We start from the raw sequence: 26,171 nt of genomic DNA, 5'->3' as shown, positions 1-26,171 counted from the left end.
ATAAAATATGATGAAAATTTTTACCCCCCCTTTTCTGACTTTTACCTGAAAAATATTTTACTCGTCTACAAGAGCTATTGAAAAAAAACCTTCTAAATAGATTCTACTACTAGAAATACCCAATTGTTTTATGTTTTTGTTTTATATAGGGCATTACGTACCAGTAGCCTATTGCTATTTTTAAAACTATCTTTTCAAATCTGGTCATACTGCCCAATGTGCTATTTGGGAAATCTTTGAAACCAATTAGTTCAATTTAGCCCCATAAAAACAACTATTTTTGAAAACTAGACACCCCTGGGTATTTCAAATGATAGTATTTTAACTCTTTCCATGCACTAATTCTACTACCAGCCTTTGTCAAACTTTATGGTTGTAACTTTTTGTGTTTATTTTCACACACATTTTACTTTAGATATGAATTTACAGCTCCTGGTATATGTCACTTCAAAACAACACCCCAATATGTGATCCAATTAATCCAATAAATTAAGATATTTTTGAAAACTAGACACCCCAAGGTATTTCAAATACTGGTATTTTAACCCTTTCCATGCACACATTTTTTGGTATTTTTCTTTCACACACAGTACTTCAGGTACGAATTTATAGTTCCTGGTATACGTCAGTGTCAAACAACACCCCAATATATATTCAACAATGTTGAATGCATGGGTTTGTTTGGGGGCTAAAAGGTCACATTTGGGAGGTGCACTTTCTTTTTTTAATTTGAAAAAAGACACCCAGGGTATGCTGGTATTTTAAGCCTTTCCATGTCAGATTTTCTGGGAAAATACAGCACCAATTTTTGGATTTGCTCATAATTTTTTTTACATTTTTTTTGGACATATTTTCTTTGAACTGGTTGATTCCCATTTTGATGTCATGGTGACATCACTGGGGTATTTTTGTTTGAAACTGTTATTAGATTTTATTTTACTATTTTGATATTTTTTTTTCACTGAGCCCATTTCAATATGGTGAATACGACAGCTCCCAGGAGCGATAGTACCAGGCCCCTTCATTTCTGTTTGGTGTTGCTGGATGTCTCAATTTAGAGGCATTGCAACAACACCAGCTGATCGAACAAATCAATCATTGATTGCTTTCTAGGCTTGTTTAACCCCATGATGTGCCAGGCATGTCAATTGTTGTTAAGGCGATTTATTTCGATTTCGATGTATTTAAGACTTGCCTGGCACATCAATTTTAGTCAAGGGGTTAAACATACATATTTCAGACATAGTTTATATTATTACACCTTCAATGCTGCCTGTCTCTTTCCATTGTTTAGGCGTAATATATATCAGAGTTGTTTTTGGATTTATGCAAACTTGTTTTTTTAGCGGAAATTGCCTGTTTCATGCGTTCATACGGATCTCTGAAAATGATTGCGATCCCTGAAGAAACTGCTGAAATGTTGTTATGATTCGTCCATTTGTCCCCACATGTAGGAACCACCATTACAAGCTGCTTTAGCACTCTTTCATGAAGTAAAGTGGGAGGGACTGTGTGTAGGAGAGTACCAGTGGCTGATAGCCGTAGAAGTAGGCAAAAAACTTTTGCTTACTTTTCTCACTCTGGCAAATCAGCGTTTACAAGAGGAAGGGACAAGCATTAGATATATGTGTGCTGACCCCATTTTAACACGTCAGTAGCAGCAGTTACAGACTGAGTGGAGTGTGACAGTGACAGTTAGCTTAGCAGAGGCTGAGATGATAATAATAATAATAATAATAATAATAATAAAGTAATAATAGTTTATTTTAGTGCAGAAAATTTACTGTTGTAGGGTGGATTGGAGAAGCTGTTGTGACTACTGTAGTGTATAACAGGGACTGCAGCATGCATTTTGTTACCAATTAATTTTAGGGAAAACACAAAATGTTTTCTATTATCTTACTATCTTATCATATATTATTCTATAACTTCATTGATATCTATATTTTTTAATTTAGGTTTATTTTGGAACTTAACCCCCTTCATATGTATGCATAACCTGTGTTATATTATGTACTGTCACCTACATTTAATGTGTGTACAATCTTCATGCATATATCAGCATTGGATAAGAGTTAGCACACACGCTAGTTCTAAAACCCCACACACCTCTTCTGGCAAGGGTTTCAACAAGGTATTGGAGTGTGTCTGTGGAAATATGTGCCCATTCACTGATGTTAGATGGGAAGGTCTGGCTTGCAATCAGCAGTCCAATTCATTGTTCATTGGGATTAAGGTCAGGGCTCTGTGCGAGTTTCTCACTTGCCATATTTGGAGAAAAGCAGCTTGCTTCACCATCTTTGCCACCAAACTGCTTGTTAATGGAATGTTTGTCCCCAGATTGGCTATGACATATTTGCCCCAAACAAACTGTCTGTGCCATCTGTGCCTCCAGATTAAATGTGCCATATTTGTCATCAAACAGCCTGCTCCCCAGGAACATTTTAAAAGAATAACTCAAACGCAAACAGAACTTAGAAACTAAACAAACTTTATTATTAAGTCAACATCTGCAGACAGAAGCAAAATATACATATATATATACGTAAAAGGTTTTTAAACAGATTGCCACCTCTTGGCTCACAAAGAGTCATTTTTCAGCACGCAGGAAAGGAAAAACCCTTTTATGGGGGGGGGGGGACCTCTGGGGAACCATGTCTGAAGAATAGCCCTTCCCTCTGGGCACTAAGAGGTTGATTGATTACATGTGGAATGTTTTAGAATACAGTTGTACTTTGAAATTTCCATATTATTATTTCATTATCTCTGTATGCTCAAACTTCTACAGCTGGTGACGATTGCTTTCCTGCATTTTAAGTATGTCATAAGAGTAAGAGATGTTGGCAGTAAGAGGCTGTCCCTTCCCTTGAGTGACCCCTGTTGATTTCCTGCAGATGAGAGAAAACTTGGGAAAAAAACAAAGTGAAAACTCGCAGACAACCTCACCACAGTCACCTTCTACCGTTTGTGCAGAAAAACTCCACTGTCGTCTTTGGCCAGTCTCACATCCACCCGTATAGCGATCGCCATAGGCCGGATGTACCAACAGACACCAACCTCGGCTTCGGCCTGACTCACATACACCCCTACCACTGTCACCTTAGGCCGGTTGCGCCAACAGACACCACCGTTGCCTTCGGCTACATTAAAATACACCCACACCAAGGTCAGTTAGGTTGGTTGCTCAGAAAGACACCACAATCGCGTTTAGCCAATCTCACATACACCCAAACCACAAACGGTTCAGCCTGGTTGTGCAAAAGACACGTCTGTCGCCTTCGGCCAGTCTTACATGCACCCGTTTGACGGTCACCTTAGGCTTGATGTGTCAACAGACACCACTGTGGCCTTCAGTAAGTCTCAAATACACCACTACCATGATAACCTTAGGCCAGTTGTGCCAAAAGACAACACCGTCGCCTTCGGCCAGTCTTACATACAGTAATATAATGGTCATATCACAGCCGACTTAGGCCAGTTATGCCAACAGACACCACTGTCGCCATCGGCCAGTCTCACCAACATTATTGACACCATGGTTGTGCCAAGAGACTCCATTGTCGCCTTTGGCCAATCTCACAAATACCCCAAACATGGTTGCCTGGTTGGACCAAAAGATTCCACCTTGGGCTAGATTCACATACACCCATATTACAGTAGTCTTAGGCCAGGTGTGTCAAAAGACACCACTGTCACCTTCGACAAGTCTTACATACAGTAATGTAATGGTCATATCACAGTCGACTTAGGCCAGATTCGACAACAGACACCACTGTCGCCATCGGCCAGTCTCACCAACATTATTGACACCATGGTTGTGCCAAGAGACTCCATTGTCGCCTTTGGCCAATCTCACAAATACCCCAAACATGGTTGCCTGGTTGGACCAAAAGATTCCACCTTCGGCTAGATTCACATACACCCATATTAGAGTAGTCTTAGGCCAGGTGTGTCAACAGACACTACAGTCACCTTCGGCCACATTCACATACACAAACATCACGGTCAGTTCGATCGGTTGTGCAGAAAGACTGAAGCGTTGCATGCGGGCAGCCTCACATACACCCATATCAACAGACACCACTACCATGATCGCCTCAGGCAAGTTGCTCAAACAGAGACTACCTTTGCCTTCATTCAGTCTCACGTACACTCACATCACTCATGTCGCCTTAGGCCGGATGTGCCAGCAGACACCACCGTCGCCTTCAGGCAATCTCTCATATACCCATATCACGGTCGCCTTAGGCAGGTTGTGCCAAGAGACACCACCGTCGTCTTCAGCCAATCTCACATTTACCAAAACCAATTTTGCCTCAGGCAAGTTGTGCCAACAGCCACCAGTGTCTCCTTTGACCAGTCTGGCATACACTCACATCAGTCGCCTTATGTAGGTTGCGCCAACAGACGCCACCGTCGTCATAGGCAACTCTCACATACACCCAAACCATGTTCGATTCAGGCCGGTTGTACCAAAAGACACCACCGACGCCTTCAGCCAATCTCACATTCACCAAAACCAATTTTTGCCTAAGGCAAGTTGTACCAACAGACACCACCGTCGCCATCTTCAAGTCTCACATACACCCAAACCACGTTCAGTTCAGGACAGTTGTGCAGATACACACCACCGTTGGCAAATCTCACATACATCCAAATCACGTTCGATTCAGGCCGGTTGTGCCAAAAGACACCACCGTCGCCTTCAGCCAATCTCACATTCAGCCAAACCAATTTTGCCTCAGGCAAGTTGTGCCAACAGACACCACCTTCGCCTTCGGCAAGTCTCACATACACCCAAACCACGTTCCGTTCAGGCCGGGTTGTGTCGAGAAGTCACAACACCCATATCACAGTTGCCTTAGGCCGGATGTGCCAACAGACACCACCGTTGTCTTCGAACAGTCTCACATACAACCACACCACATTCGGTTCTAGCTGGTTGGGCAAACAGACACCACTATTACCTTCAGCCAGTCTCACATACAATCATATTACTGTCGCCGTAGGCTGGATGTGCCCTCAGACACCAACGTCGCCTTCGGGAAGTCTCACATACACCCAAACCACGTTCAGTTAAGGCCAGTTGTGCCAAAAGACACCACCGTCGCCTTCAGGCAATCTCTCATTCACCCATATCACGGTTGCCTTAGGCAGGCTGTGCCCGGAGACAACACTGTCGCCTTCGGCAAGTCTCACATACACTCAAACCACGTTCCGTTCAGGCCGGGTTGTGTCAAAAGACACCACCGTCGTCTTCTGCCAGTCTAACATACATCCAAACCATGTTCGGTTCAGGCCAGTTGCGCCAACAGACACCACTGTCGAGAAGTCTCACATAGCCCCATATAACAGTTGACATAGGCTGGATGTGCGCTCAGACACCACCGTCGCCTTCGGGAAGTCTCACATACACCCAAACCACGTTCGGTTAAGGCCGGTTGTACCAAAAGACACCACCGTCGCCTTCAGGCAATCTCTCATTCACCCATATCACGGTCACCTTAGGCAGGCTGTGCCCGCAGACACCACTGTCGCCGTCGGGAAGTCCCACATACACCCAAATCACGTCCGATTCAGACCGGTTGTGCCAAAAGACACTACCGTCTTCTTCAGCCAATCTCACATTCACCCACACCAAGTTCCATTCAGGCCGGGTTGTGTCAAAAGACACCACTGTCGTCTTCTGCCAGTCTCACATACACCCAAACCATGTTCGGTTCAGGCCAGTTGCACCAACAGACACCACTGTCGAGAAGTCTCACATACATCCATATCACAGTTGCCTTAGGCCGGATGTGCCAACAGACACCACCGTTGCCTTCAACCAGTCTCACATACAACCACACCACATTCGGTTCTGGCTGGTTGGGCCAACAGACAACACCGTTGCCTTCAGCCAGTCTCACATACAATAATATCACTGTCGCCTTAGGCCAGATGTGCCCACAGACACCACCGTCGCCTTCGGGAATTCTCCCATACACCCAAACCACGTTTGGTTAAGGCTGGTTGTGCCAAAAGACACCACTGTTGCCTTCGACCAGTCTCACATACAACCAGACCACATTCGGTTCCGGCTGGTTGGGCCAACAGACACCACCGTTGCCTTCAGCCAGTCTCACATACAATCATACCACTGTCGCCTTAGGCCAGATGTGCCCACAGACACCACTGTCGCCTTCGGGAAGTCTCACATACACCCAAACCACGTTTGGTTAAGGCTGGTTGTGCCAAAAGACACCACTGTCGCCTTCAGGCAATCTCTCATTCACACATATCACGGTCACCTTAGGCAGGCTATGCCCGCAGACACCACTGTCGCCTTCGGGAAGTCTCACATACACCCAAATCACGTTCGATTCAGACTGGTTGTACCAAAAGACACTACGGCGTCCTTCAGCCAATCTCACATTCACCCAAACCAATATTGCCTCAGGCAAATTGTGCCAACAGACACCACCGTCTCATTGGGCAAGTCTCACATACACTCAAACCAGGTTCCATTCAGGCCGGGTTGTGTCAAAACACACCACCGTCGCCTTCTACCAGTCTCACATACACCCAAACCATGATCCATTCAGGCCAGTTGCGCCAACAGACACCACTGTCGAGAAGTCACAACACCCATATCACAGTTGCCTTAGGCCGGATGTGCCAACAGACACCACCGATGCCTTCGACCAGTCTCACATACAACCACACCACATTCGGTTCCGGCTGGTTGGGCCAACAGACACCACCATTGCCTTCAGCCAGTCTCACATACAATCATATCACTGTCCCCTTGGGCCGGATGTGCCAGCAGACACCACCGTCGCCTTCAGGCAATCTCTCATTCACCCATATCACAGTTGCCTTAGGCAGGCTGTGCCCTCAGACACCACTGTCGCCTTCGGGAAGTCCCACATACACCCAAATCACGTTCGATTCAGACCGGTTGTGCCAAAAGACACTACCGTCTCCTTCAGCCAATCTCACATTCACCCAAACCACGTTCCGTTCAGGCCGGGTTGTGTCAAAAGACACCACCGTCGTCTTCTGCCAGTCTCACATACACCCAAACCATGTTCGGTTCAGGCCAGTTGCGCCAACAGACACCACTGTCGAGAAGTCTCACATACACCCATATCACAGTTGACATAGGCTGGATGTGCCCTCAGACACCACCGTCGCCTTCGGGAAGTCTCACATACACCCAAACCACGTTCAGTTAAAGCCGGTGGTGCCAAAAGACACCACCGTCGCCTTCAGGCAATCTCTCATTCACCCATATCACAGTCGCCTTAGCCAGGCTGTGCCCGCAGACACCACTGTAGGCTTCGGGAAGTCCCAAATCACGTTCGATTCAGACCGGTTGTGCCAAAAGACACTACCGTCTCCTTCAGCCAGGGCTTGACAAATTTGTTGTGAATCTAGGCGCCAGGTAAAAAAGTTAGGAGCCAGGATTTTTTTAAACTAACAGTTGGTCAGGAGTGATCTGATCATCATCAGTCCACTTACTAAACTCACAGCGTTTGACCTGGAAGCACCCTGGACTTTCAGGTCAGTGCTGGGGGGGGTTATAAATTTTTTTTTTTTTAACACTTTCAATGCTGATGTTCCATTGGAGCACAGCATTGACTGATATTTAGTCCCCACAAGCTTGTGGGGACAAATGTTAACCCCTGCAATGCCACGAATGTGTCATACACAATTGTGGCATTGAAGGGGTTAACGCTGCACTGTCGCTCTCAGGGAGCGATCAGGCAGCAGGGGAGGGTTGGGGCTGCTCTCCACACTCATGTGGAGACCAAAGAACCCTCTCCCCTGTCCCTGAAGCTGCCTCTGGCAGCTGGGACACAATTACTGGTCTATAGACCAGCCATTGCAGGGGGGAGTCTCTGATGACTGCTGTAGGCTTCCATGCCTACAGGAATCATCACAGGGCTTGTGGGGGCTCGTTTTAGCTGTTGCTGGCTTGCCTGGGCTTCCAGGCAGATCACCAGCAGCAGAGCCCCGTACAAAACGGGAATTAACCCCTAAATGCCGCAATCGCGGCATTGAAGGGGTTAACGCTGCACTGTCGCTCTCATGGAGCGATCAGGCAGCTGGGGGGTGTTGGGTCAGGTCCCCACACTTGTGTGAGGACCCAATCAACACACAACTCCCTTCCCTGAAGCTGCCTGTGGCAGCTAAAAACACGATTGCTGGTTTTGCAGCAACCGCGTTTTCAGCCTACAGAATCACTCCGTGGGAGTGATCTCAGTCTCGGGGGCGGGCTCTGAGTGGCTGTGCTGTCTGCCCAGACTCCTGGGCAGACAGCAGCAGCAGCGCCCCCGTGTGGTGACTCAGCCTCTTACATCCACAATTTTTTCTGGATGTAAGAGGCTGACAAAACCTAGACGCCAGGACAAAATTCTCTGTCGCCATGGCGACCTGGCGCCTGGGATTTGTCGAGCCCTGCCTTCAGCCAATCTCACATTCAACCCAAACCACGTTGCATTCAGGCCGGGTTGTGCCACCAGACACCACCGTTGTCTTCTGCCAGTCTCACATACACCCAAACCATGTTCGGTTAAGGTCAGTTGCGCCAAGAGACACCACTGTTGAGAAGTCTCACATACACCCATATCACAGTTGCCTTAGGCCGGATGTGCCAACAGACACCACCGTTGCCTTCGACCAGTCTCACATACAACCACACCACATTCGGTTCCGGCTGGTTGGGCCAACAGACACCACCATTGCCTTCAGCCAGTCTCACATACACCCATATCAAAGTTGCCTTAGGCCAGATGTGCCCACAGACACCACCGTCGCCTTCGGGAAGTCTCACATACACCCAAACCACATTTGGTTAAGGCTGGTTGTGCCAAAAGACACCACTGTCGCCTTCAGGCAATCTCTCATTCACGCATATCACGGTCGCCTTAGGCAAGTTGTGCCAACAGACACCACCGTCGCCTTCGGCAAGTCTCACATACAAACCACGTTCGGTTGAGGCCAGTTGTGCCAACAGACACCACCATTGCCTTCAGCCAATCTCACGTACACCCAAACCACGTTCACTTCAGGCAGGTTGTGCAAATACACATTACCGTCGTCTTAGGCAAGTCTCACATACACCCAAATCACGTTCGATTCAGACCGGTTGTGCCAAAAGACACTACCGTCTCCTACAGCCAATCTCACATTCACCCAAACCAATTCTGCCTCAGGCAAGTTGTGCCAACAGATACCACTGTCGCCTTCGGCAAGTCTCACATACACCCAAACCACGTTCCGTTCATGCCGGGTTGTGTCAAAAGACACCACCGTCGTCTTCTGCCAGTTTCACATACACCCAAACCATGTTCCATTAAGGCCAGTTGAGCTAACAGACACCACTGTCGCCTTCGGGAAGTCTCACATACACCCAAATCACATTCGATTCAGACCGGTTGTACCATAAGACACTACCGTCTCCTTCAGCCAATCTCACATTCACCCAAACCAATTTTGCCTCAGGCAAATTGTGCCAACAGACACCACCGTCGCATTCGGCAAGTCTCACATACACCCAAACCATGATCCATTCAGGCCAGTTGCGCCAACAGACACCACTGTCGAGAAGTCACAACACCCATATCACAGTTGCCTTAGGCCGGATGTGCCAACAGACACCACCGATGCCTTCGACCAGTCTTACATATAACCACACCACATTCGGTTCTAGCTGGTTGGGCCAACAGACACCACCGTCGCCTTCGGCAAGTCTCACATACAAACCACGTTTCGTTGAGGCCGGCTGTGCCAACAGGCACCACCATCGCCTTCGGCCAATCTCACGTACACCCAAACCACGTTTACTTCAGGCAGGTTGTGCAAGTACACAATAACCTTGTCTTAGGCAAGTCTCACATACACCCAAATCACGTTCGATTCAGACCGGTTGTGCCAAAAGACACTACCGTCTCCTACAGCCAATCTCACATTCACCCAAACCAATTTTGCCTCAGGCAAGTTGTCCCAACAGATACCACTGTCGCCTTCGGCAAGTCTCACATACACCCAAACCATGTTCCGTTCAAGCTGGGTTGTGTCAAAAGACACCACCGTCATCTTCTGCCAGTCTCACATGTTCTGTTCAGGCCAGTTGCGCCCGCAGACACCACTATCGGCTTCGGGAAGTCTCACATACACCCAAATCACGTTCGATTCAGTCCAGTTGTAACAAAAGACACTACAGTATCCTTCAGCCAATCTGACATTCACCCAATCCAATTTTGCCTCAGGCAAGTTGTGCCAACAGACACCACCGTCGCATTCGGCAAGTCTCACATACACCCAAATCATGTTCGGTTCAGGCCAGTTGCGCCAACAGACACCAGTGTCGAAAAATCACATACACCCATATCACAGTTGCCTTAGGCTGGATGTGCCAACAGACACCACCCTTGCCTTCGACCAGTCTCACATACAACCACACCACATTCGGTTCCAGCTGGTTGGGCCAACAGACACCACCATTGCCTTCAGCCAGTCTAACATACAATCATATCACTGTCGCCGTAGGCTGGATGTGCCCTCAAACACCACTGTCGCCTTCGGGAAGTCTCGCATACACCCAAACTACGTTCGGTTAAGTCCAGCTGTGCCAAAAGACACCACCGTCGCCTTCAGGCAATCTCTCATTCACTCATATCAGGGTCGCTTTCGGCAGGCTGTGCCCGCAGACACCACTGTCGCCTTCAGGAAGTTCCAGATACACCCAAATGACGTTCGATTCAGACCGGTTGTGCCAAAAGACACTACCGTCTCCTTCAGCCAATCTCACATTCACCCAAACCACGTTCCGTTCAGGCCAGTTGCGCCAACAGACACCACTGTCGAGAAGTCTCACATACACCCACATCATGGTCGCCTTAGGCAAGTTGTGCCAACAGACACCACCGTCGCCTTCGGCAAGTCTCACACACAAACCACATTCGGTTGAGGCCGGTTGTGCCAACAGACACCACCATCGCCTTCGGCAAGTCTCACATACACCCAAACCATGTTCCGTTCCGGCCGGGTTGTGTCGAGAAGTCACAACACCCACATTCGGTTCTAGCTGGTTGGGCCAACAGACACCACCATTCCCTTCAGCCAGTCTCGCATACAATCATATCACTGTCGCTGTAGGCTGGATGTGCCCTCAGACACCACCGTCACCTTCGGGAAGTCGCACATACACCCAAATCACGTTCGATTCAGACCGGTTGTGCCAAAAGACACTACTGTCTCCTTCAGCCAATCTCACATTCACCCAAACCACGTTCCGTGCAGGTCAGGTTGTGTCAAAAGACACCACCGTCGTCTTGTGCCAGTCTCACATACTCCCAAACCATGTTCGGTTCAGGCCAGTTGCGCCAACAGACACCACCGTCGCATTCGGCAAGTCTCACATACACCCAAATCATGTTCGGTTCAGGCCAGTTGCGCCAACAGACACCAGTGTCGAGAAGTCTCACATACACCCATATCACAGTTGCCTTAGGCCGGATGTGCCAACAGACACCACCATTGCCACATCACACACCACAACCATACCACATTTGGTTCCGGCTGGCTGGGCCAACAGACACCACCGTTGCCTTCAGCCAGTCTCACATAGAATCATATCACTGTCCCCTTGGGCTGGATGTGTCCGCAGACACCACCGTCGCCTTTGGGAAGTCTCACATACACCCAAAGCACGTTCGGTTAAGGCCGGTTGTGCCAAAAGACACCACCGTCGCCTTCAGGCAATCTCTCATTCACCCATATCATGGTCGCCATAGGCAAGTTGTGCCAACAGACACCACCATCGTCTTCAGCCAATCTCACGTACACCCAAACCACGTTCACTTCAGGCAGGTTGTGCAAATATTCACTACCTTCGTCTTAGGCAAGTCTCACATACACCCAAATCACGTTCGATTCAGACCGTCTCCTACAGCCAATCTCACATTAACCCAAACCAATTTTGCCTCAGGCAAGTTGTGCCAACAGACACCACCGTCGCCTTCGGCAAGTCTCACATACACCCGAACCACGTTACGTTCAGGCCGGGTTGTGTCGAGAAGTCACAACACCCATATCACAGTTGCTCTAGGCCGGATGTGCCAACAGACACCACCATTGCCTTCGACCAGTCTTACATATAACCACACCACATTCGATTCTAGCTGGTTGGGCCAACAGACACCACCATTGCCTTCAGCCAGTCTCACATACAATCATATTGGGCCGGATCTGCCTGCAGACTCCCAAACCACGTTCGGTTAAGGCCGGTTGTGCCAAAAGACACCACCTTTGCCTTCAGGCAAGCTCTCATTCACCCATATCATGGTTGCCTTAGGCAAGTTGTGCCAACAGACACCACCGTGGCCTTCGGCAAGTCTCACATACAAACAAACCAAGTTCGGTTGAGGCCGGTTGTGCCAACAGACACCACCATCGCCTTCGGCCAATCTCATGTACGCCCAAACTACGTTCTCTTCAGGCAGGTTGTGCAAATACACACTACCGTCGTCTCAGGCAAGTCTCACATACACCCAAATCACGTTCGATTCAGACCGGTTGTGCCAAAAGACACTACCGTCTCCTACAGCCAATCTCACATTCACCCAAACCAATTTTGCCTCAGGCAAGTTGTGCCAACAGACACCACCGTCGCCTTTGGCAAGTCTCACATACACCCAAACCAGGTTCCCTTCAGGCCGGGATGTGTCAAAAGACACCACCGTCGTCTTCTGCCAGTCTCACATACACCCAAACCATGTTCGGTTCAGGCCAGTTGTGCCAACAGACACCACTGTCGAGAAGTCACATACACCCATATCACAGTTGCCTTAGGCCGGATGTGCCAACAGAGACCACCGTTGCCCTCGACCAGTCTCACATACAACCACACCACATTCGGTTCCAGTTGGTTGGGCCAACAGACACCACCATTGCCTTCAGCCAGTCTCACATACAATCACATCACTGTTGCCGTAGGCTGGATGTGCCCTCAGACACCACCGTCGCCTTCGGGAAGTCTCACATACACCCAAACCACGTTCGGTTAAGGCCGGTTGCGCCAAAAGACACCACCGTCGCCTTCGGCAAGTCTCACATACACCCAAACCACTTTCGGTTGAGGCCGGTTGTGCCAACAGACACCACCATCGCCTTCGGCCAATCTCACGTACACCCAAACCTTGTTCACTTCAGGCAGGTTGTGCAAATACACACTACCGTCGATTTAGGTAAGTCTCATATACACCCAAATCACGTTCGATTCAGACCGGTTGTGCCAAAAGACACTACCGTCTCCTACAGCCAATCTCACATTCACCCAAACCAATTTTGCCTCAGGCAGTTGTGCCAACAGACACCACCGTCGCCTTCGGCAAGTCTCACACACATCCAAACCACCTTCCGTTCAGGCCGGGTTGTGTCGAGAAGTCACAACACCCATATCACAGTTGCCTTAGGCCGGAAGCGCCAACAGACACCACCGTTGCCTTCGACCGGTCTTACATATAACCACACCACATTCGGTTCAAGCTGGTTGGGCCAACAGACACCACCATTGCCATTAGCCAGTCTCACATACAATCATATCACTGTCGCCGTAGGTTGGATGTGTCCTCAAACACCACTGTTGTCTTCGGGAAGTCTCACATACACCCAAACCACGTTCGGTTAAGGCCGGTAGTGCCAAAAGACACCACCGTCGCCTTCAGGCAATCTCTCATTCACCCATATCACGGTTGCCTTAGGAAAGTTGTGCTAACAGACACCACCGTTGCCTTCGGGAAGTCCCACATACACCCAAATCACGTTCGATTCAGACCGGTTGTGCCAAAAGACACTACCGTCTCCTTCAGCCAACCTCACATACACCCAAACCATGTTCCGTTCAGGCCGGGTTGTGTCAAAAGATACCACCGTTGTCTTCTGCCAGTTTCACATACACCCAAACCATGTTCGGTTCAGGCAAGTTGCGCCAACAGACACCACTGTCGAGAAGTTTCACATACACCCATATCACAGTTGCCTTAGGCCGGATGTGCCAACAGACACCACCGTTGCCACATCACCCACCACAACCACACCACATTTGGTTCCGGCTGACTGGGCCAACAGACACCACCGGTGCCTTCAGCCAGTCTCACATACAATCATATCACTGTCCCTTTGGGCTGGATGTGCCTGCAGACACCACGTCGCTTTTCGGAAGTCTCACATACACCCAAACCACGTTCAGTTAAGGCTGGTTGTGCCAAAAGACACTACCGTCGCCTTCAAGCAATCTCTCATTCACCCATATCATGGTCGCCTTAGGCAAGTTGTGCCAACAGACACCACCGTCGCCTTCGGCAAGTCTCACATACAAACCACGTACGGTTGAGGCCGGTTGTGCCAACAGACACCACCATCGCCTTCGGCCAATCTCACGTCCACCCAAACCACGTTCACTTCAGACAGGTTGTGCAAATACACACTACCGTCGTCTTAGGCAAGTCTCACATACACCCAAATCACGTTCGATTCAGACCGGTTGTGCCAAAAGACACTACCATCTCCTACAGCCAATCTCACTTTCATCCAAACCAATTTTGCCTCAGGTAAATTCTGCCAACAGATACCACTGTCGCCTTCGGCAAGTCTCACATACACCCAAACCACGTTCCGTTCAGGCCGGGTTGTGTCAAAAGCCACCACCGTCGTCTTCTGCCAGTTTCACATACACCCAAACCATGTTTGGTTCAGGCCAGTTGCGCCCGCAGACACCACTGTCGCCTTCAGGCAATCTCTCATTCACCCATATCACGGTCGCTTTAGGCAGGCTGTGCCCGCAGACACCACTGTCGCCTTCGGGAAGTCCCACATACACCCAAACCACGTTCCGTTCAGGCCGGGTTGTGTCAACAGACACCACTGTTGAGAAGTCACATACACCCATATCACAGTTGCTTTAGGCCGGATGTGCCAACAGACACCACTGTTGCCTTCGACCAGTCTCACATACAACCACACCACATTCGGTTCCACCTGGTTTGGCCAACAGACACCACCATTGCCTTCAGCCAGTCTCATATACAATCATATCACTGTCCCCTTGGGCCGGATGTGCCCGCAGACACCACCGTCGCCTTCAGGCAATCTCTCATTCACTCATATCACGGTCGCCTTAGGCAGGCTGTGTCCGCAGACACCACTGTCGCCTTCGGGAAGTCCTACATACACCCAAATCACGTTCGATTCAGACCGGTTGTGCCAAAAGACACTACCGTCTCCTTCAGCCAATCTCACATTCACCCAAACAACGTTCTGTTCAGGCCGGTTTGTGCCACCAGACACCACCGTTGTCTTCTGCCAGTCTCACATACACAGAAACCATGTTCGGTTCAGGCCAGTTGCGCCAACAGATACCACTGTCGAGAAGTCTCACATACACCCATCTCACAGTTGCTTTAAGCCGGATGTGCCAACAGACACCACCGTTGCGTTCGACCAGTCTCACATACAACCACACCACATTCGGTTCCGGCTGGTTGGGCCAACAGACACCACCGTTGCCTTCAGCCAGTCTCATATACAATCATATCACTGTCCCCTTGGGCCGGATGTGCCCGCAGACACCACCGTCGCCTTCGGGAAGTCTCACATACACCCAAACCATGTTCGGTTAAGGCCAGTTGTACCAAAAGACACCACCGTCGTTATCAGCCAATCTCACATTTACCAAAACCAATTTTGCCTTAGGCAAGTTGTGTCAACAGACACCAGTGCCTCCTTTGACCTGTCTGGCATACACTCACATCAGTCGCCTATGTAGGTTGCGCCAACAGACGCCACCGTCGTCTTAGGCAAGTCTCACATACACCCAAACCATCTTCAGTTCAGGACGGTTGAGCAAATACACACCACCGTCGCCTTAGGCAAATCTCACATACACCCAAATCCCAAAAGACACCACCGTCGCCTTCAGGCAATCTCTCATTCACCCATATAACGGTCGCCTTAGCAGGCTGTGCCCGCAGACACCACTGTCGCCTTCGGGAAGTCCCACATACACCCAAATCACGTTAGATTCTGACCAGTTGTGCCAAAAGACACTACCGTCTCCTTCAGCCAATCTCACATTCACCTAAACCAATTTTGCCTCAGGCAAGTTGTGCCAACAGACACCAACGTCGCCTTCGGCGAGTCTCGCATACACCCAAACCACGTTGCCTTCAGGTCGGGTTGTGTCAAAAGACACCACCGTCGTCTTCTGCCAGTCTCACATACAGTCATTTTTGCCTCAGGCACGTTGTGCCAACAGACACCACCGTTGCCTTCGGCAAGTCTTACATACAAACAAACCACGTTTGGTTGAGGCCGGTTGTGCCAACAGACACCACCATCGCCTTCGGCCAATCTCACGTACACCCACGGTTGCGCAAATACACGCTACCGTCGTCTTAGTCAAGTCTCACATACACCCAAACCACGTTCCATTCAGGCATGTTTTGCCAACAGACACCACCGTCTCCTTCGACCAGTCTCATATACACTCACATCACAGTTCCCTTTTGTCGGTTGCGCCAACAGACACCACCTTCTCCTTCGAGAAGCCTCACATACATCCAAACCACGTTCGGTTCAGAGACCATAAGTGCCATCGGCAAGTGTCATATACACCCAAACCAAGTTTGCCTCAGGCTAGTTGTGTCAACAGACACCACCGTCGCATTCGACCACTCTCACATACATTCATATCAGGGTTACCTTAGGCCGATGTGCCAACAGACACCACCGTCAACTCCGGCAATGTTGCACATACAACCAAACCCTGTTCAGTTCAGGCCAGTTGCGCCAAAAGACACCATCGTCGCCTTCGGCAAGTCTCATACACCTAAACCACATTCAGTTCAAGCTGGTTGTGCCAAGAGACACCATCGTCTCCTTCAGGAAGTCTCATATACCCCATATGACTGTTGACTTAAACCCAAACCATGTTCGATTCAGGCCGGTTGTGCCAAAAGACACCAACGATGGAGCAAATGCTCTGAAAAACTCCTCTCTTTATATAATCCGACCTCAAACAGAGATCGGATTATAACACTAGAATCCAGATTCCCCGCAATGCTGCAGGGGACCTGGATTCCCCTCACTGTCAGCCGGTGGGTGTCCGTGCGATGCGCACAGACAACTTCCGCCTCTCCCCTCCACTTCCGCTGGAGCTCCAACGATGCAGCGCCAGCATCACATGATGAGTGGTGTATGGGAGGGGGGAGGAGGCAGAGTGATGTATGGGAGGGGGGAGAGAGGCAGAGTGGTGTATGGGAGGGGGGAGAGGCAGTGTGGTGTATGGGATGGGGGAGAGAGGCAGTGTGGTGTATGGGAGGGGAGAGGAGGCAGAGTGGTGTATGGGAGAGGGGGCAGAGTGGTGAATGGGCGGGGGGAGGAGGCAGAGTGGTGAATGGGAGGGGGGAGGAGGCAGCAAATACACACCACCGTCGTCTTAGGCAAGTCTCACATTCACCCAAATCACGTTCGATTCAGGCCGGTTGTGTCAAAAGACACCACCGTCGCCTTCAGCCAATTTCACATTCACCCAAACCAATTTTGCCTCAGGCAAGTTTTGCCAACAGACACCAGTTTCTCACATACCCTCACAACACAGTTGCCTTATGTCGGTTGCGCCAACAGACACCATCGTGTCCTTCGAGAAGTCTCACATACACCCAAACCACGTTCCATTCAAGCCTGTTGCGCCAACAGACGCCACCTTCGCCATATGTAAGTCTCAGTTACACGCAAACAGGCCACTTCTTCTTAGTTTCTTACAATGACCTCAAGAAACGATAACCATTAACTATTTGCTACTACACTGCTTATAGTGCATTGCTCATGTCTATTGGCATGACGTAAGAGTAACAAACAGTATGAACAGCGCTAGTGCTTCTCATGAGCTTTGGTCCCTGCTAATGCTGTCTAACAAACATTAAAGATACACAAGTAATGTTCAGAAACATTAACTACAGCTGGATATGGGTACATCTTAAAACACATTGACGTTCAACTTGTATTCTGTTAAAAGCGCTGACAAACAAAACTGTTGGCAATGGTTAACTTTTTCAACAAAGGTAACCTACTAAAATGTGTACCACTTTCCCTGTTAGTTTTACTAAAATAAAAATTAAATGTGAAGGCAGAGCATCCCCCACTGACAGCCCATTAAGACAGTCTGCAATAATTTTGATATAATCATTTTGGCTTCAGAAAGCAGGTCTAGCAATAAGTATCTTGCACTAACAGCCATATCTAGAAACATTAAATGCTAAAATATTTTCTGGTATGAATGATTATCATATTTTTTACTTAAATTGAAGAAGTATCTTTGCAGAGACACCCCCATCTCCTAATCAGATTAGGCCACAACAGAGCAAAACCTGTCTGCCTCAGGCCAAAGTGCTAAACCCGATCCTGCTCCTACACAGGGAGTCCAACTTGAGCTGGCACCTGCGTGGTTGACAGTCTCCATTGCTGTTATCCCTTTAAAACACAAAGTTCCCATGAAGAAAATGAAATGCCAGCCCTGTATTTGTTTGAGACCGCCAATTCATCACCTTATATGACCTGTGCATATACCAACTGGAACCCTGATAAACGGCCAGGTAGCTAGCAGCATCTATATCTCCATCCACGCGCATCTTAGGGAGATGAGTGCACAGGGAAGATTTTCAGAATGCAAGTATTGTTGCATCACACTGTCATCACCAGTGTCCGTGACATCATTCACTGTTCTCACCATCTGAAAATGATGGATAATGGTTATTTGAATCAAACTAAATTCTGTCTATTCTGGACAGCGATAATTTACTGACAGTGTTAGAGATTCTGCTTGCATAATCTGAGTAGATGGGGAGTCCATGCACTTTATCAGAGAGTGCAAGACTTCAGAAAATCAAGACTTGAAACATATATCTATAGGATTTTCCTGATGGCTGACAATTTGTTCAGTTGTACTGCTTGGTTGATGCAGAGATGAAAAGTAGTTTGAATAAAGCATTGGCCAATTCATCATCATGTTTATTTTTATAGGATGCGTGGCCTTGTCTACAATGGTTCGTTCGGTATGGTTGCATTGAGGTGCAAAGGAGAAATTGAGGACCCTCCACCCCGTGATACAGAGGGATCCGATACATACAATGTGTTAACATATCACTCGCTCATATAATGAGCAAAATTGTTTATTTGGCCCATAATAGGAGTGCATATAAGTATGTGGATGTTGTGTTCTCCATATTGTAAATGGACGTTCAGAGAACTCATCATAACCATCCCATTACGCATCAGCTCCCCAGAAAGCTTCAATATCATGTTTCTCATTCAATGAGCTGGAGCTAATGGAAAATTATTAAATGCCATTTATAGGTCAAATAAAGTACAATAGTATATTGTTACATAATTGGGTGGCAACATTTATAACATATCAGGTCATCGGAATATAAAAATCGCCACAAATTCACACACAATTCAAAACATGCTTATTCCTTCCATAATTATTCGCGATGACTTTATGGCGGTTGGGGTGAATAGCATACCTTAAAAACAGTTGCATACAGGGCCGGCGCTGCATACAGGCAAAGTAGGCGCCGGCCTAGAGCGTACTCTGGGGGCGCCTCCTCTGCGGCAGACTAGCCCGCCCACTGCTGGAGGAGAAGAGCCGGTTGGGGAAATCATTGATCTCCCTCTAACAGGCGGGACCCAGACGGAATTATTCCGCCCCAAAGTCAGTGGCACAAAGACCTTTCCAGATTTACCTCTAATTTTTTGGAGGAGGCGGGGTCACGCAGCGTCATTGCGTGACCCCAAGGGAACTGCAGTTAGCGCCTTCTGAGGTACCGCGATGAGTGAGGTGTGTAAGCTGCTTGAGTGTGTTTCTTGGTTTGTTAGTGTGTCTGAGTGGGCATGTGTGTCTGTCTGTTATTGGGTGTATTTTAATGAGCGTGTGGACATGTAAGTGTGCGAACATGCGTCTTTGGGTATGTATGTATGTATGTATGTATGTATGTATGTATGTATCTGAAAATGTAATTTTTACTTTCCCACCAAAGCCACCAGAAGTATTGTATCGTGTTGTGTCACTTGTTTTCTACCCATCATGTGAATGACATGCCTAACATCCTTACATCCCAGTTGCTTTGTATTTGTAACCATAAAGGAATCGTTATTTGTATTTTTGGGACATTTTATTATTAGTGAATTCTATTTATTTTTATTTATTGGAATTGCATTACCACTAGCTCTTAAATGGACAGCATTTGCTATAGCACGGTTTACTGGTAACAAGCAATGTAATATTACATTAATTCAAAAATAAAAAATCTGCTGATCAGAGCTTACAATCTAAATGGAAATAAGTTGCATGTGCATCATAATGTCCTAAGGCTAATTGCACTTAAAAAAGGGTGAATTTAAGGTTTGAAGCCTGCGGCGGAAGTGACAGATGGAGGGAGTCTGGGTGCAGTTGAGAAAAGTATTTGGATGTGAAAAAGAGAATAGATTATAAAATAATGTTAAAGACTAGTGTAAAATACAGATACTTGAAATAGATAATTTATTAAGATACATTCGGAGATAGACATGAGACATGCAAAGGGACATCATTGTTAAATAAATTAAATTTCAATTTGAGGGCTACTGGGAGTCAGTGAAGGGATCTAGAGAGTGTTGGAGGACAGTTGAATTGGTGTAGGTTAACAAACTGCTGATGATTGGCTGCAGGGGTAAAGTTTAGTATATACTGATGAAGAAATAAATATGCAATAGAATCCGTGAACAAATATAAATTTTACCTGTAAAGGGCAGGGTAGGTGAGAAAAAAGAATCTTAAGTTTGAACAAGATATCTAGCTATTTAGGTCACTCTTATCTTTTCTGTATACAAAGTGATTTGTAGCTGCTATCGGTGAGCTTTTTTAGAGGGTCACAATGGTAGGTGGTTGCCGGTGCAAATTATTGCAAGTATAGGTGGCTAAGTAAGAAGGATGATAAGTAATTGTTCTGGTGAGATTATAGGGACAGTCTAATATCCCTGACCCCCCCCCCCTACTATAGAAGAATATGCATTTTCCACCCCCCAAAAACCAAGGTACACCAAAGGTATTGCCATTTTGTAAAATCTTCTTTATTCCTCCTTGACACCACCAGAAACCACTTGTCTAGATACAGCACCACTGTAATGCCTAGCTGTCTCTAGTAGGCAAATACTACTACGAGTACGTTGGTGAATCCATGAGAAGCCGAGGCTAGACCAAGGGCCCTGAATTGAAAATGTCTCAACCCCCGGGGTCCAGGTATAGCCACCATGAGGAAACCAGATAGATCAGAATATGGAGGTAAGCATCCAAGAGTTCTAGAGTATGTAAGCCCTGGAGAACAACATTAGCAGAATAGACTTCATTTTAATCTGTGAAACCCAAGTTTCCGAAGTAATCCTCTTCCAGATGTCCTGGAAGAAACTGAGGTGGCCCCAACTGTAATGTACCTGGCATCAGAATTTTGTCACCACCTCTGTCTTTGAGCCACACAGATCTTCTTGACTTGAAGCCAGGAATGGAGATATTTTCCTTCAAGAGATTCCTTTTCTGAATCACCTATAATTTATTGCCTTTTGTATGTTCCAGCAAAAATTTCAGGTCTGGACACATTTCTAGCTGCATCCAAGACTTAACTGCCCATTTCTACTGAGGCAATACAATACTCAGAGGTGGACAGCGCCTTCTGTTTTTCTGTTCTTAGTGTCGGTAAAATGGGCTGCGTTCTCCAATGGAAGGACAGTTCTTTAAGTAGCCTTAGCCACAGTTGAGTCAACTTTCAGAAGAACCCACAAGGCAGTATCTTCCTCATCAAGAGAGCTTTCTCGCGCTCTTGGGTATTGATTTCCTTTCTGGATGTTTCCACTCTTCCTTGATATTGTTTGCCTGGGTCTCATGCACTAGAAAGGACCTTTACTTTCTAGAATAACCCTGAAAAGAATCCTCACACTTTGCTTCCGGCATGGCCCTGATAATTTCAAGGCTGCGTGGACTGCAGAGGCCAGCTTGCTCACCTCTCATCTTGTTTGACAATTCCTCCTTCATCCTCAGAAGAAAGGTCCTTTATAGGACAATAACTTGTGTTCAGAAGTTGATGGTTCCCTGCATAGATTCCTGGTAAGAGGATGGAAGCCCCACCTCAAAACTGGGGGCTAAAGATTTGGGAAGGCTTCTAAGCAGAAAAAAACAGCCTGCATCTCAGACCTCATTCAGTCCATTAATTTGTTTCTCATCTGCAACTTCAAACAGCCTTAAGTAAACGAATACATGGGCAAGAAAATTGACTTCACAGACTTACAGAGGTTAAGCAGAACCTTCTGTAACATTACCCCCATAGAACAATAACATTTAACTTACAAAAAAGGCAAACAACGTTTGCTCAGATTCCAGAAAGCAGCCAAAGTGCGTCACCAGCCTCAAGGACAGTAACGAAACGCTGCTGGAAGCCTTTCTAGTGTCATAGATGTAGATTTGGTGAAAAATCAAACGTACGTGTCCCCTGTTGTCGTGTCAGCTGGACGTATAGGGGCGATGCTCATGATGTCAGACACACCAGGGCACTAAGAAGGGAGAGGTGCTATGGTCGCCATCCTGCAGCTGCCAGCCCAGAGGTGGGATACAACAAACAGGGGCCTCCTCTCCCTTCATCCACTGGAAGACTAGAAAAGAAAAAAAATGGGGGAAGACTATATGCTCCCTTCCTCATAGGTCATGAAAACACATAGGGGGAAGGGAATAAATGGGAGATTTATAGTTGCTGGGGTTTTCCTTTTATACCTGAGTCAGCAGTGATGGCTGCCAGCAAGAGCAGCTGGACTGTGTTACAGCAGCATAATATTTGCCCTCATGTATGCCCATGCATCTACCAATTGCAATGATTACAGTGGCAAATAAGGGCCACATGCCAAAAGTCTCATTAATAGCATAATTTATTTCTAATTTTATGTTTCACAGGAGTACTCAGCTACCCATGGTGCTCTGCTTTTTGGGAAGCTAGTTCTCATGATTTAGAAGCCTCTTGCAGATCAGAATATGGCACTGATTGCTTCACAAATGACGCAGTGTGCCAAGTAATGTCATAAATATTAGGGACACAAATGGCCTCAAATGTGCTCGAGGAAAGCATTGTCACAGAAACAGCCAAATGCATCTTTATTTTTGATAATACTCTGGCTTTGTGTACGGTGCATCTGATATCATCTCAGACTAATATTACCTCTGGCTTGGAAAGGCGACACTCACATGTAGGTAACACAGGCTTTACTTCAGGTAAATAACACTGGCAAAACAGGACAACCATGTAAAACTTGTACGTTCCCCTGCTCTTGTGCTTCAAGTAACATAAACCTACTTTCCCCACAAAACAAGGTACCTTAACATAAACACCAATATAAAACGAATTTTGTATATATGGTACCAAAAGGGACATAGTGAAATGGGCATCGCTCGCTTCTACATGCCACAGAGCAGTCTGTACATTATGCACTATTACATATTGACAAATTAGGAAAGTTAAAAGCACATTCATGATCTTATTAACCCACTGTACAAAATCCACAACATCTTAAATAAATAAAACAATATCAAAATTCAGACTAGAATGAATTGACATGTTGTGACCATTTATAGAAAATTATATGATCTGGTAGGAAGCTGAAAATCAAACAACAAAACAAAAAATGCTTCTGCACAAATCAGTAGAAATAATCACATTAGTAGAGGCACCTAGTGGTGAAAATGGGTAATCAGACAGCATGAATGAGAAATTCTGGCAGTCATGGTAAACTACTGAAATACCAGATTGTACTGTCATTGTTAGATTCACGTTTAAAATATTCCATGTTTATTGCTCCTTGTGGCTTTCAATTACTGGGAGCAAAGTCTTCATACAACCTCCTTTACAGGTTTGTTACGGTTTACAACAATAACTATACTGTAAGCTTGCAAGCAGTGTCTCCTTTACCTCATGTATCACTTTGTCTTGGTCTGTCAATGATAGTTTTTTTCATACTATTTGAATGTATGTATTTCAAGAAGTGCTGCATAAATTGCTGGTGCTACGAAAACAAAATCTAACAATTTATAATAATAATGCATTTTTGATTCAACAGGGCACAAGTCAGATGACCATACATACCAGTTTTCAGATGACAAGCCCATAAGGGCGTGTTCAACCTATTGATCACATCTATTCTATGAACCCCTTGAAATCCGTAGAGAACTATACAACTAATAACTCATGTGCCTCCAGTGGCTCCCATGTTTCTAAGCGTCATGGTATTTTCCATAGACTTCAACGGGGCCCGTTCAAACAAATGGTGGGTGCAATGCTGCTTCAAACACCGAGGGCTGCTAGTACACCAGAGTATATATAGATGCTTATGTGCAACCATCATGATTGAGTTTATTTCACACAGGGCAAACTGTGACACATTGCAGACCACAATCGTCAGCAGCTTAACCAAGTATATACATGGATAAGATTTATGGATGGTCTACAACAGAAACAACGCACTTGAAACAATCAATCATGCAAAACACAAAGAAGCAGCAGTAATGACATAGAGTATAAATATTATATGCGTTTCAATAGTGCAAAATAGCGACACTACGACTGGAATAGAAACTATGGATGTGTGTGGGTTGAGTGAAAAGGGATATGACAATGTCCAAGGGCTGAGCAGACTGAGGACTGGTGATTCATCTTCCTCCTCCTTAAAACTGTCAACAAAGGATTATCCTCCACTGCAATGCACTATGGAAAGTATCTGTAACCCCACAGCCCATACATGCCATGTCATTGTGTCTACTGGTCGGCCTGATGATGCCGTGTCCAAACTATCTCAGTTATGGCATCAGGAAGAGGTGTTCTGATGAACAATTATGGTTTCACTCCCTCCAGCTGGTGTTTTCTCAGAAACTTTATAACATCCAGGTAACAACAGAAGTATTTCGGTTGTAAGGGATGGAGCTGCCCCTCTTGTCCTATTTCGGGTTCCTCTAGTGTGAAATTGTGTTTCTGCAAACCCACTTGTAATCTAAGCACTAGCTCTAAGGCTATTTGCAAAGTTGGTATGTTGGGCACTCCTTTGCCGCCCTTGGAAGTGTCCCTGTACATGACTGCAATTCATTCTTTCCACCCACAGACTATTTCGGTATTTTATATTTCTTCAATGCATGACAGGAGTAGCTCTAGCTCATAAAAGTAAATGTTGAACAGCATCTAGCCGACAATTTGGTGTGCTTACGTAGGGTCAAAAATGACAAAAGCCCTTCTTATACAGCAATATAAAATACGTTTACACAAAAATAGACTTGTGTGAGATATACACGGTCATAAGGTATATCTATATATCGTATTGGCTCCAATATAGGCCGCACCCCAAAATATTTTTTTAAGGAAAAAATACAGTGGAATGGTAAAACAGTATTTTACCTAATGAACAGTAATACATGTAGTTTAACATTTCTGGTATCTATTATGCAGAAATTTGCAAAACAATAGCCATTTTAAGGTCCCCCTTAAGTCATAATGCACCTTACTTATAGATGCTCCCCTGATATGCCACTCTGCTCCCTAGATATTCCACCACCCCCCGACTTACCAATGCACCCCCAGACTCCCTGGTGTCGCGCAGTGTGCCCCCTTCCGCCGGGGCTTATATGGTGGAGCACCGGAAGGTTATGTCACACCGGTGCTCCATCATAGAAACCCCGGAGGAAGTGCCAGCAGCGGAGGTTGTCTACGCGCATCGTGCAGACGTCTACAGCTGCCGGAGAGAAGGATCTAGGTCCCCTGCAGCGCTGCAGGGAATCTGTATCCTCACCCTGCTGTTTGCCCGCAGCAAGGCTAAACGAAAAAGAAAACACTCGCCCGGTGCCAGGAACCACATGTCCTGGGCGTCAGGTGATACGAATTCTGCATTCGTGCACTAAACCCCGAATATAGGCCGCACCCCCACTTTAAAGACTTAAAGTGGAGGGGAAAAGTGCGGCCTATATTCTGGCATATATATATATATTTTACAAGTATTTTTTATTTCACTTGAGGGTTGAAGCCCCCTCCTCGTCAAGACAGACGACTCAATGGAAGCTGATGAGTTAA

Source organism: Sceloporus occidentalis, unplaced genomic scaffold (genome assembly GCF_023333645.1).
Source record: "Sceloporus occidentalis isolate IW3139 unplaced genomic scaffold, rSceOcc1.0.p SCAF_90, whole genome shotgun sequence".
NCBI lineage: Eukaryota > Metazoa > Chordata > Lepidosauria > Squamata > Phrynosomatidae > Sceloporus > Sceloporus occidentalis.
Note: the sequence above shows the minus strand (reverse complement) of the source record.